This window comes from Aquarana catesbeiana, linkage group LG01, assembly GCF_042186555.1.
Source record: "Aquarana catesbeiana isolate 2022-GZ linkage group LG01, ASM4218655v1, whole genome shotgun sequence".
Lineage (NCBI taxonomy): Eukaryota > Metazoa > Chordata > Amphibia > Anura > Ranidae > Aquarana > Aquarana catesbeiana.
This window is the reverse complement of record NC_133324.1, coordinates 273,282,986-273,296,060: the sequence shown is the minus strand read 5'-3', so window position 1 is coordinate 273,296,060 and position 13,075 is coordinate 273,282,986. Positions and strand designations below refer to the sequence as shown.

Here is a 13,075-nt window from a genome sequence, read left to right as displayed (position 1 = left end):
CTGCTGACTGTCAATCATGCCTCCTCCATGCTCACTGAAGCGCTGAGCTGTGGAGGGGCAGGGAGCAGCCAAAATATGGCAAAACAGTGACAATACCAAGAACTGAACGTCACTCCAAAATTGATGAAAAGACAAGAAGAAAACTGGTCAGGGAGGCAACCAAGAGGCCTACAGCAACATTAAAGGAGCTGCAGGAATATCTGGCAAGTATCTGGCAAATATCTGGCAAGTACTGGCTGTGTGGTACATGTGACAACAATCTCCCAAATTCTTCAAATGTCTGGGCTATAGGGTAGAGTGGCAAGACAGAAGCCTTTTCTTACGAAGAAAAACATCCAAGCCCGGCTAAATTTTGCAAAAACACATATGAAGTCTCCCAAAATCATGTGGGAAAATGTGTTATGGTCTGATGAAACCAAGGTTAAACTTTTTGGCCATGATTTCAAAAGATATGTTTAGTGCAAAAACTACACTGCACATCACCAAAAGAACACAATACTCACAATGAAGCATAGTGGTGGCAGCATCATGCTTTTGGGCTGCTTTTCTTCAGCTGGAACAGGGTCCTTAGTCAAGGTAGTAGGAACAGTTCCAAATACTAGTCAATATTGGCAGGCACAAAACCTTCAGGCTTCTGCTAGAAAGCTGAACAGGAAGAGGAACTTCATCTTTCAGCATGACAACAACCCAAAGCATACACCCAAATCAACAAAGGAATGGCTTCACCAGAAGAAGATTAAAGTTTTGGAATGGCCCAGCCAGTGCCAGACCTGAATCCGATTGAAAATCTTTGGGGTAATCTGAAGAGGGCTTTTGTTTTTGCAAAGAGTGGGCAAATATTGCCAAGTCAAGATGTGCCATGCTGATAGACTCATACCCAAAAAGACTGAGTGCTGTAATAAAATCAAAAGGTGCTTCAACAAAGTATTAGTTTAAGGGTGTGCACACTTATGCAACCTTATTATTTTAGTTTTTTTATTTTTACTTAGCTCCACCTAAAAGATTTTAGTTTGTTTTTCAAATAAGTTGTACAGTTTAAAGGTCACAATAAAGGTGGAAAAGGTTCTGAAATCATTTATCTTTGTCTCATTTTTTTACATCACAGAAAACTGACATTTTAACAGGGGTGTGTAGACTTTTTTTACCCACTGTATATCATAAACAAAAGTATCCAAAGCTCCTGAGGACGTCCAGGCAGGTCGAAGCGCATTAAGGCGGGTACTTCTGGTCGTGCACATTACTTCCGGTGATGCAATGTCATTTCCTGGTGATGAAACTCACGCTGCTTCCAGTGACACAGAGCGGTGGTGGTCATCTTTCCTATGCTAAATTACACTAGATAAGCTGGGTGCTGGCATAGGCACCACACATGAGCGGTTTGGCAGGGGGGGTGGAAGATCTACAGACCTCTTGGATGTTGATTGATGGAAAGGACCTTAAGCATAAAAAAAGGCATATTGACCTACTTAACATCATGCGGTCAACACATTTTCCTGAGTGCAAGTCTGTGTGGAGGCACCATCATGGCACCTGGCGGTCAGGGGTCACATTCAGTATATGTTTATTAAGCACTGATCAACTAACATAAATTAAAACTGTGCTGCTAAATATGTACATTAATTAACAGAATAGTGCAAATATAAAATAACAGAAAAGTCCATGCATTCATTTATAAGTCCACTGATAGTCCCACTGTGAACAATGTTAACTCTTTAAGCCAGTGCTCGTGCTCTTAAAACAGTAAGTACAAAGTGCTCCACCCCAAACGTGCTCCAAATATCCATCCCCACATGGACAGACACTCACTGCATAACACTGACCCACTATTGCTAGCTAGGTCACCATGCACCTTTGGGGTATTTCCCTCAGATAAGTACCACCGTCCACACTGGGGATAGCCTTTTCCTCCTGTCAGACACCTCCGCTCCAGAAAAATTGCCAGTAGAGAAAGCTCATAGCTTAAAACCATCCAATTTTTAGAAAAAAAACAAAATGCAGCTATTACACTCACTTGTTCAAATACCTAAATAAACCCGCACTTGGTATATACAGCATGGGATAGGAAAAGATGGCCGCCGCTGCCCTGAATTCCGGAAGGCGGCATGCGTCACACTGACCGGATGTAGCATCACTGGAAGTGACGTCATGGCATGTAAACCACGCCTCAACACATTTTATCCTGATTGGACGTCTTCTGGAGGCTTCATTTCCTTTTTGTGGGGGAAAGTATATTTTCAGAGCATGAAGTGATATATTGTATATTTATTGAGCACTGGTCTTGTTATGGTGGAGCACGGGACTCGCTAACAAAAAGTACACAGGCTGTTTGGACTTTATTTATGGATTCAATATTTTATTCATTGATGTTTGTGGATACTTTGTAACACTAACATTTTCTTGCAATAAGTAGTAGCACTAGATTATATATGATTATATATGTGTACAACTCATAGAGCTGCTCATTATTTATAGTTTTTCTGGTGATTATTGTGCACTAGAGGGCACAATTGCTGCAGCAGCTGGTCTTTATTTCACTTTCCATTTCTGTTTTTTTAAGAGGAACTGCAGTCTGCTCATATAATTTGTAATAAAAACATCTTTTCCATTCTGAAGCTTCCCGTCAACCACTTTGCATATTTTTTTAAATACACTGTGATTCTGTACTTGCCAAATATGCTGCAGAAATCTCCCACCACCAAGTCTGGCTTCATCCATTTTAACTGTGGGCAGCTAAAGCTGCTGCCTGTTCACTTCCTGGATTCACACAGACACACAGAGGCACACCTCCAGCTCTGCAGATCTCATTGGCCCTCTTATGACTGATTCCCCCTCCCTTCCTGGCAAACTCTGACGAGAGTGAGAGAGAGAGCTGTGGATGATCTCATAAGCCTAGGCTTCTTACCAGACAAGAAACAGGAAGTGAGCTGTATAAGGGATTTACTGGCAAAAAAAAAAAAATGTTTTACTATCCAAAGTTAAAACAACAAGGGCAGAAGATTTAATACAGGGGTCTCAAACTGGCAGCTCTCCAGCTGTTGTGAAACTACAAGTCCCATGAGGCATTGCAAGACTGGCAGTAAAAAGCATGACTTTCACAGGCAGAGGCATGATGGGACTTGTAGTCTCGCAACAGCTGGAGGGCCACCAGTTTGAGACCGCTAATGGAAAGATGAAAAAAATGACTGAAGAGCAGCTTTAAGTTTCTCAGCACAAGGGGTTAAATCGTATTTCAACTTATAGACAGCGATTTTCCTGCTTGAACAAATTTCCTACACTAGCCCCTTGTTGGCTCTGCAATGTTCATGTATTACCTTTATCACAGAACGGTATACAATTGATTAATCATTTCTCCATTCGCCTTTTAGTAACAATCATTAAATGAAATGCAATGTTTTCATTGGTGACATAAGACCAATGATGTATGTAATGACAACATGTCATTCTAACACGTTCCTAATCACAGCCGTCATTGCCAGATGTCTAAACAGTAAATATGTTCTTGGTCAATGGTCTGCTGAGTTTATTCCCAGACATATTAGCCTCTGGGTTATCCTGAGATCCTCTTCCAGATAGCCACATGGTCATAACAAAAAGTATATGGCTGAATATTATTCACCAGCTGGAATTGATGACCTCATACCAGCGCTTTACCAACATAATGATGATCTAAAGATGAATGTAACATGCCGAGCCCTTTTTTCACATGTCAATAAAAGGAAAAAAAATACATACACTAAAAGGGATCAAATGAGGATTACACAGAATATTTTAACCAATAAGAAGAGGTCATACACTGGGTGATTATTGAACCAACATTCATACCAAAAATCATGTCAGTAAATTGGATTATGCCAACAAAGACTTGACCAAGGTTGTTTGAAATTACTTTGAAATGTAGTTTGCTTTTAACAACTGATTCTGTTGTGAATTAAATTTCCTAAACGAAAGCCGCATACACTGTTAGAAATGTGTCCATTCGAAAAAAAAAAAAATATGTCATCCTGCTCCTTGGAATTTTCTTGTCACTACAATCAAAAATCACCACTGATTTGACCCCACTAACCATTCAAAAATTGAACAAACGTCCTAAAAATGAAACTTTTCAAATGAAGTTCTAAATTCTACTGGTCTATGGTCAGCTTTAGTTGCAAATGTAAAAGCTGGACGTATACAGTATGTAGGCAAGACTTTTTTCATGTATTAAGCCCAAAGTCAGACTTGTGGAGGGTGACTTATCAAGACTGGAGCCCGCGTTCACATTGGGCCAATTTGGCATGCGATTTGACATGTCAAATCACATGCCAAATCGGTGGCAATTGTCGGTGTTCTGTTGGATAGTGCCCGCTATGGAGAAGTGCCCGGGATGTACTGCACGTGCGCCATACCGAACAGCACGACAGCTTATTGCGACGGCGAGACGGCGCCTGCGCACAATAGCCGACGGAAGAAATTTTTCTGTCAGATTGTGCCTGGCGCTGGCGAGGTGTGTTCATGTCGGTGAGGGGTGGATTAGTACAAGATGGGGGCGAATTTTTAAATGAAGGCCAGTGCTGCAAAACACATATTTTTCAGATAGAAAAATCTGCACTTCAGTTGACTAAACACGCCCCGCAAGCGTCCAGGAAGAATAGCAGAAAAATATGTGTTTTGCAGCACTGCCCATCATTTAAAAATCCACCCCCAACATGCACAAATCTGCCCCTCACCGACATGAACACGCCTCGCCAGCGCCAGGCACAATCTGACAGAAAAATTTCTTCCGTCGGCTATTGTGCGCAGGCGCCATCTTGCCGTCACAACAGCTGTTGTGCTGTTCCGTACGGCGCATGCACAGTACATCCCGGGCACTTCTCGATAGTGGGCACTTTCCGACAGAACACATAGCACCGTCCGAATTGGAGAGGAGCTGCGCCGATTCCCAAAAGTAGTTGCTGTATTACTTTTGCCGACTTCGAGGGCGATTTGAATAGACATCTGTACAGGTACCCGCACAGAGAGACAAAACTTGGAGCACCGCAAACACTCCGCTTCTATCTTTCATTTTCAAGGCTTAATGGATAAGTTCATCTTTGGAAAGTGTTACACCTGTATTTAGGGTGTAACATTTTACATGTTCCAGCACTCCTCTCACCCCCTAACCCCCCCCCCCCCCCCATGACAGCAGGTGGGGGTCTGCACAGCCTCGTCATTCATTCACAGGGACCTGTGAATGAATAAACGACAAGTCCGGTCTGCCACAGTGGCAGATGAACTTGTAGTTCTCCATGAACTATGAGCCCAATGATCAGTGCACTTGTAGTCCATTGGCACTTCCTGCAGGGTACAGCAACTGTCTGCCTGTACAGAGGTATGAGCAGAGAGCTGTATGACGTGTCTGCACCATCTTGACATTGCATCTGCCATTCTCTGATAACAGGTGCAATCTTTTACATACTTCTGTAGGAATAAATAATAAATGTGCATTTGGTTCTGAAAAAATGTCTGCGTTTTTTTTTTTTTTTCTTTAAATGCAAACTTATCCATTAACTGATCAAGCTGAAATTAGAAGCTGATTGGTTGCCATGCACAGCTGCTCCAGTTTTGATAAATCTCCCCCCTACTGTTGTTCCCAGTAAAGGCGATCATGCCTGGTTGCATGAGCTGCAATTGGTATTAAAACCAAAAGCAAAGATGTATCATATTGCAGTTTACCAATCCTCAGATGTGCATTCGTTTTCTTTTTTAGGCTTTCTTTATTTTTACCTGGTGATCCAGCCAGTAAGTCTGTTGTTTTTCAAAAGCACAAGCTGTCCCGCAAATGTGGCAGTTACAGGGTTGAGACAAATTATTTGCCACTGACAGGGGTGCTTACAATGGTCAGCTTTTATTTATTTATGTAAAATCTTTATCCCAAAAGAAAAAAACTTGATCCCAAAAGAAAAAAAACTGTTTGCTGTAACTGATTATAAAGTGTGAGCTGGATTTTGAATTAAATATGTTAGTGTATCTAAATCTGCTAGTACATTTAAAGTGTTACTAAACCCAGGGCCCTGCATTCACTATATCTGGTCTCCCACACTACACAGAACATGGAAATGCAATTATTTTAGTAAATATAAACTGCTAAATACCTTTTCTCATCAGCAGTATATAGCAGGTTTGTGACTTCTATCAGTGTCTGGTTAAAGTGATTGTGAAGGATCATTTTACATTTTTTTAAAATAACAAACATGTCATACTTACCTCCACTGTGCAGCTCCTTTTGCACAGAGTGGCCTCCGAACATCCTCTTCTGGGATCCCCCGGCGGCTCTCGCGGCTCCCCTCCGCATCAAATAATCCCCAAGGAGCAGCGCTCACCCGTTACCTTGTGGGCGCGCTCGCGAGTCCAGCATTTGCGTCCACAGACACGAATGCCGGACTCGGCCCCTGCCCCCAGGTGCTCGCGTCATTGGATTTCATCGACAGCAGCGGGAACCAATGGCTGCACTGCTATCAATCTATCCAATCAAGAGCTGGGACCCCGTGGAGAGAGGAACAGCGCGTCCCCGACGAAGAGATGAAGGAGCTCAGTAAGTAGAACGGGGGGGCGGGGGGGCAATGGCTGCGCTGCTATCAATCTACCCAATCAAGAGCTGGGACCCCGTCGAAAGAAGGACAGGGCATCCCCTGCTGAAGAGATGAAGGGGCTCAGGTAAGTAGAATGGGGGGGGCTGGTGACTGCCAGGTGTTTTTTCACCTTAATGCATATGATGCATTAAGGAGAAAAAACACGAGGGTTTACAACCCCTTTAAAGCTTGTAGGAGGAGTTTTCATTCTACTCTGACTGTCCTATGAGGCTGCAGGACCCCTGACCCTCTGTCTGGACAGTGATGATCACTTGCACCCTCCCAAGAAAAAAAAAAACTCTCTAGCAACACACACCAAACTGAGCATGTGCCGACTGACTGCAAAGGCTCTGTCTTATCAGGAGATGGATTGGGGACAGTGGAAGAAGAGGAGGATCAAAGAAGCCAGGATCACAGGCCTTTTTTACACAATGCGCACGATTAACCCCTTAGGTTCCATGGCGACTATAACAAGCATGCTTTATTGCATATACAGACTGATTTTACTGTTGTGGGTTTAGTAACACTAGTCCTTCCCCTCAGATTAACAAGGCTGCTGGTCCAAGGGTGCCCCGTGTGCTCCTTCATCCAGAGTGGGGGCACTCTAATACAGGATGTGAGTTACTGGTCAGATCACCAGGGGGAAAACAGAGGGGGAAAGCCTTATAAAAAAAAGAAAACAAATGCAGCCCCCACATCTAACGATTGGTAAGCTGCAATATATTACATTTTCGGCTGTGGGTTTAATTTCGCTTTATTTCTAGGCACACACAATGAATATCAACTCAGATCAGTCATTATAATATCATAGAATATATCATAGAATGAACAGCATATGAAAGGAAGTGTGTCATTCTGAATGGGTGATGGTTGGTGTTATCTGTGGACACACACACACACATATATATATTTATTGCAGATCAGGTGTGGTGTGTAGGCCATGTGTATGCACAGGTCTGACATACTAGGGGATTACAGGAATACAAAGCATGTCTGCCTTCTCATGAAGCATTACCTGCTAATGATGACATCAAATACAAAGGAGGATGAAGATTGTCTTTATAATGGGGGGTACAGTTATATCGATTATCTATATTTGGGGGGGGGGGGTAAGAGTTATTGTGATTATATATATTTGGGGGGCTGATCTGCTGAAATCTGTAGAAATCAGAGTGTGGGATTTGTCCAGATCCTCTTCTAATCCAGAGACCTGCTGCCAGCACTACTCACAGGACATGAGGATGGAGGGGGGGGGCTCCGATCCATCATCACCCAGGATGACACACACCGTGCCCACACTACTCACATCTCCCCTTTACCTGTACAGCCGGATCGTCCCCCCCGGGTCCTGTCAGTGTCACACGGGCCGGCACCACAACTGGCAGGTGGGATCCGCTAGCGGACACGGCGGCCGCGGGGTTCGCTGTTATTGTCCTGTCAGCGCCGCCCAGAACGGACCCGCCCCCTCCACCGAACAGATACAGCCGGCTGACGGTGAAAGGCGGAGCTCCGAGGGGCATCACTAATCAAAGAGGAGGGAATTTGACCGCGCGCTAATAACTTGACATCACCGGTAGGCCCCGCCCACTCGTCGCTAAGGCGCCCGGGACAACCGCTAGTGGCTCAGGACTTGAGCCAGCCTCCCGTTGCCTAGCAACCCTGCTTGGGTCCACAGATGCTGCCTTGTGCACGCTGCCTGCTGGTTGATTGGCTACTGTAGCTGGATATCATAACCAGCGCTTCACCGATTGGTGGAATTAGGATGCTTGTCGGGAGGCTCTCTGTCACAACGACCTGACACCTAATGAAAGAGGACCTGTCAGTGTGTATAGGGATAGAACTGATACATGATGATGAGGAGTAGAGGAGGAGCCTGTGTAGTGCGATTATAGTTATAGGGATGTGAGAGAGCAAATGTCAGCCTGTTTGCTGCTCGCAGCCATTGAATGTTCTTTCTTCTAGTGTCTGCAGGAGACCTTCCACCTCATCTACCAAGAATTGTATAGAACTCATCTTTTTATTAACCTCTAGATGACCAGGCTTTTTCTGGCACTTTTTGTTTACAAGTTTAAATCAGTATTTTTTGCTAGAAAATGAACCCCCAAACATTATACATTTTTTTTTAGCAGAGACCCTAACGTCAAGGTTCGCCATCACTGCCCTAGAGAATAACATGGCGATCGTTGCAATTTTTTATATCACACGGTATTTGCGCAGCGTTTTTGCTAATTATTTTTTATAATTATATTATATAATATTATTTTATATTAATAATTATTTATATTATTTTATATATAATTCCTGACCAGGTCATCTTTTGCGATACGGCACTGCGTTATTTGACAATTGCACGATCGTACAACGTTGTATCCAAATAAAATTGATGTCCTTTTTTTCCCACAAATAGAGCTTTCTATTGGTGGTATTTTATCACCTCTGCGGTTTCTATTTTTTGCACTATAAACAAAAAAAAAAATACAGACACTTTTGAAAAAAAAAACAATATTTCTTACTTTCTGCTTTAAAACATAGCCAATAAAAAAATTTAAAAAATCAGATTACTTCATCAATTTAGGCCAATATGTATTCTGCTACATATGTTTGGTAAAAATAAAACCCCAATAAGCCTATAGTGATTGGTTTGCGCAAAAGTTATAGCGTCTACAAACTATGGGATATATTTATGGAATTTTAATTTATTTTTTACTAGTAATGTCGGCGATTAGCCACTTATAGCGGGACTGCGATATTGCGGTGGATAAATCGTACCAGTGACACTAATACAGTGATCAGTGCTAAAAAATATGCACTGTCACTTTACTAATGACACGCGCAGGGAAGGGGTTAACATCAGGGGCGAACAAAGGGTTAAATGTGTTCCTAGAGAGTGCTTGGTTACTGTGTGGGGGTGCTTTGACTGTGGGAAGACAGAGATCTGTGTTAGCAGAAACACAAGATCACTTCCTTCCCTTGTCACAGAACGGCGATCTGCATTGTTTACATAGGCAGATTGCCATTTTGCCTGTACCTCAAATGATCAGCGGGTTCCGGCAGACATCACGTCCCCTGGACCCATTGATTGGCTCCTGCTGTGTCCAATCACAGCGAGAGGGGGTCGGCCGCAGAGTGCGTGCACGCCCCAGACCCGGAAGTCCTGAATCACATACATGTACATGATTCTGCGCACAGATGCTGCCACCCCACGGTAAATGTACATGGGCGGTTGGCAAGAGGTTAATTTTTAAAAAAACACAATATTTGCCCCAATTTTTTTGTATTATGTGAAAGATGATATTACGCCGAGTAAACTCATGGAATGGCGACAAACTTCGGTACTTAAAAATCCCCATAGGCAACGATTTGAACGCCTTTACAGGTTACCTGTTTAGAGTTACAGAGGAGGTCTAGCGCTAGAATTATTGCTGTCACACTAACGTTTGTGGCGATACAGTGACATGTGTGTTGCAAATACCGTTTACATATGCGTGCGCGACTTAGGTATGTATCGCTTCTGTGCGCCAGCGTGAATGGATGGGGACACTTTAAAAAAAAAAATTCTTCTTTTTTTACTTTTTATTTTTACACTGTGCCTTGAATTTTTTTGATCACTTTTATTCCTATTACAAGGGATGTAAACATCCCTTGTAATAGAAATAAGAATGACAGGTCCTCTTTTTGAAGAGATCTGGGGTCAAAAAGACCCCAAATTTCTTCTTTACCTTTAAATGCAAAAGATTGAAAAAAATAATTATTTTTGATCCTTTGCTTTAAAAAAAAAAAAAAAAACTTGTTTACTTCCAGCCTGGACTGGAAGTGACATCATAACGTCGCTCCGGTCCTTCAAAGCCATAGAGGCAATCAAAGCAGATCTGCTCTTTGACTGCTTGTGTGGCCAGCTGGCGGCACCGTCTGGTCATTTCTCATGCGAACCAGCAGAAACGGTAAGCCCAAGAAACACTGCCGAGTGGCAGGGGGATGGTACGTCCCCTCCCTTCACTTCTAAAAGCATTCCAGCGACTCATGAGCTGCTCGGACCATTTTTATCAGAAAGCCCGCCACCGGCTGTAAAAAACAATACAGAAGTTATGGGTGATAGCTTCAGCTATAACCTTGGTAATCCACTTCAAAGCATACAGTATCTCAAAAAAGTGAGTACACCCCTCACATTTTTATAAATATTTTATTATATCTTTTCATGTGACAACACTGAAGAAATTACACTTTGCTACAATGTAAAGTAATGAGTGTACAGCTTGTATAACAGTGTAAATTTGCTGTCCCTTCAATAATACTCAACACACAGCCATTAATGTCTAAACCGCTGGCAACAAAAGTGAGTACACGCCTAAGTGAAATTGTCAAAATTGGGCCTAAAGTGTCAATATTTTCTATGGCCACCATTATTTTCCAGCACTGCCTTAACCCTCTTGGGCATGGAGTTTACCAGAGCTTCACAGGTTGTCACTGGAGTCCTCTTCCACTCCTCCAAATTCCGTTTGAGGATGCCCCCCAGATGCTTAATAGGGTTTAGGTCTGGAGACATCCTTGACCAGTCCATCACCTTTACCCTCAGCTTCTTTCGCAAGGCAGTGGTCGTCTCTTGGAGGTGTGTTTGGGGTTCTTATCATGTTGGAATACTGCCCTGCGGCCCAGTCTCCGAAGGGAGGGGATCATGCTCTGCTTCAGTATGTCATAGCACATGTTGGCATTCATGGTTCCCTCAATGCACTTTAGCTCCCCAGTGCCGGCAGCACTCAAGAAGCCCCAGACCATGACACTCCTACCACCATGCATGACTGTAGGCAAGACACACTTGCCTTTGTACTCCTCACCTGGTTGCCGCCACACACGCTTGACACCATCTGAACCAAATAAGTTTATCTTGGTCTCATAAGGTGGAGCAGTAGGCGCTCACCCTCCACAAAAGACGAGAATCTATATCTTTTTATTGCGATATGGAGAGGGAAAGACCATCTGTAAGTTATCTCCTTCTGTTGTAGGATTTGGAGTAGTGGTTTAAGTGATCTTCGTTTCTGTACCGTGTAGGGTGAGAGGTCCGCAAATACTTGGACTGTATGACCCTGTGTAGTGAGGGTGTCAGCCACTCTCGATCTTCTCATCACTTCCTCCTTTACAGAGTAAAAATGCAATTTAATTATAACATCCCTGGGAAGGCCATCTGATCGGAGGGGCTGTAAAGCTCTGTGAGCTCTGTCAAGTTCCAGGCATGTTCAGAAATGTCTGGGATGAGCCCTTTGAAGAGGACCTTGACTGCTGGCTGGACATCTTTCATGGATTCAGGGAGACCCCTTATCCTGAAGTTGTAGCATCTGGACCTATTCTCCAGGTCGTCGATCTTAGATGTGGATTCTAGTAGGTCCTGCATGTCTTCTGGCCGAATTTTGATTGATTCTGGTTACAGATTGATCTGCCTTTTTTTCAATGACTTCAATCCTCATCCCCAATTGTTGCAGGTCTGCGTGGATGGATGAAGTGATTTGGGCAGCATTTAGTGCAAGACTTCTAGATAGCATCTGTGAGAAAGCTGTCATCATAGTTGGTGTCAGACTTGCACGTACCTGACCGATGAGCCCAATGGAGCAGAGGAAGGTCTCCCTTACATGTCTGACTCGCGGCCCCTGGTAGTATGAACAGGAGGCACAGGAGTGCAGAGTGGTATGAGAGCCTGGCGGGTAATTGCAGAAAAGGCGGCTCTGGATCCAGATGCAGAGGAGATGATGACCAACTGGACAGCAGACAGGCAGACAGTACACAGGCAGATGATGCTGAGCAGGAGCAGAGCAGGCTGGTCGGGTCACAGGCAGGGTCGGCAACAGACAGGCAGCGAGGTACAGAGGAGCAGATGAATTCAGAGTCAAAGGCAGGCCGAGGTCAGGTGCAGGCAGAAGACAAAGCATAATCCAAGGGGCAAGCCGGGTAGTCAGGAGATCAACTTTCAGAACAGATAACGGGAGCAAGGGTCACAGGGGGCTGCAGATCAGACAGCACGATCCAGAGTGCACTAACAGTTCAAATAGACCGATTGGCGCCAAGCGCATACGTGCACCCACGCGCACAGGTGCACGCTCACCAGTGAGCACAGGCACACAGGCGTGCGCCAGAGCGGCCAACATTGCATCTACCATGGGAACTTCCCTGACAGTGTCACCTCCTTAAGGGCAGCCTCCGGATGCCCACTTGTAGCATGGGATCTCTTGAAAGCCTGCATAAGCTCCTCAGCATGTATACTGCTTTCAGGCTCCCAAGAATTATCTTACGGTCCATACCCCTTCCATTTTATTAGGTACTGGATCTGGTTGTACCTCTTCCTACAATCCAGGATTGCTTCCACCTCAAATTCTTCCTCATTGTCGACTATTATAGGTTCTGGTGGACCGGTACTTCGGCAAGGGTTACGAACAACAGGTTTTAACAGCTTCACATGGAAGACTGGGTGGACCTTCAGAATGTCAGGCCAGTCAAGTTCA

General features: G+C 44.0%; 1 protein-coding gene across 3 annotated transcripts in view; it reads right to left on the bottom strand.

Annotated features, from left to right (window-relative positions):
- ARVCF (ARVCF delta catenin family member) overlaps window positions 1–8,131 on the bottom strand; it is a 1,066,482-nt gene extending 1,058,351 nt beyond the window's left edge. The window contains exon 1 of one of the 3 annotated variants that reach the window (XM_073628741.1): window positions 7,907–8,131. The gene's annotated coding sequence lies outside the window, so the exon portion shown is untranslated. The remainder of the gene's footprint in view (window positions 1–7,906) is intronic. The other 2 variants (XM_073628759.1, XM_073628766.1) reach the window with 2 other exon arrangements.
- Window positions 8,132–13,075: the final 4,944 nt, after the last annotated feature.